At 46.8% G+C, this 803-nt stretch overlaps 1 non-coding gene across 1 annotated transcript; it reads left to right on the top strand.

The window, feature by feature from the left end:
• The first annotated feature begins 218 nt into the window (after window positions 1–218).
• On the top strand, window positions 219–291 carry trnav-cac (transfer RNA valine (anticodon CAC)). Its single transcript has one exon. It is a non-coding gene; the product is annotated as a tRNA-Val (tRNA).
• Window positions 292–803: the final 512 nt, after the last annotated feature.

Raw genomic sequence — 803 nt, forward strand, 5'->3', positions numbered from 1 at the left:
CGGGACGGGTTAGAAATGTCGGACGTTTTAACCAAGTCAAATCCCGGTGGGAGCAAACAGAACAACAGGAAAGCGCTCTGACAGGGTGCAAGTCAGGAGAGATTAAATGAGAAAAGGCAGTCGTCTTGTAATAAGTGGCCTAGCCTCTCAGCCTCACCATGCGAATCTGCAGCAGCACAGTGAGGTTGCACATTGTACACGTCCGTGGATTGCCAGCTGTTTCTGTAGTGTAGTGGTTATCACATTCGCCTCACACGCGAAAGGTCTCCGGTTCGAAACCGGGCAGAAACATCTCGTACTACCAGTTTAGTCTGTTGCTGACTATTGCCGCAATCTCATAACTGGTCTTCATCACCGAGGAATAGCAAAATGCATGCACCCGTATGGTTGTGGTTATTTTCGAAAGCCCTGCCTTCTCGATTTAACTTCCACTTCAAGCAAAACATAACTTATCTTCAGGTCTGCAAATTTCGATTCCTGATTGTTTTCTAAGTTGAGACATCGGTTTTAAAGAAACGGCTGTCTTCTTGTCATAAGTGACATGGCCTCTCAGACGAACCATGAGAAGCTGCAGCAACACAGTGAGGTTGAACATTGCATAAGTCCATTGATTACTGCACCGCCAGCGGTTTCTGTAGTTTAGTGGTTAGCACATTCCCCTAACATGCGAAAGGTCCGCGGGGCCATACCGGGTAGAAACATCAAGTGCTTCTCATGTTGTGTGAGGAATGTTTGCACAAAGTACTTTTGTTCCCCCATCTCGTATGTTCGAGGATTATGAGGTTTAGCCTCTCATGAGCCAC

This window comes from Scyliorhinus torazame, chromosome 5 (assembly GCF_047496885.1).
Source record: "Scyliorhinus torazame isolate Kashiwa2021f chromosome 5, sScyTor2.1, whole genome shotgun sequence".
Lineage (NCBI taxonomy): Eukaryota > Metazoa > Chordata > Chondrichthyes > Carcharhiniformes > Scyliorhinidae > Scyliorhinus > Scyliorhinus torazame.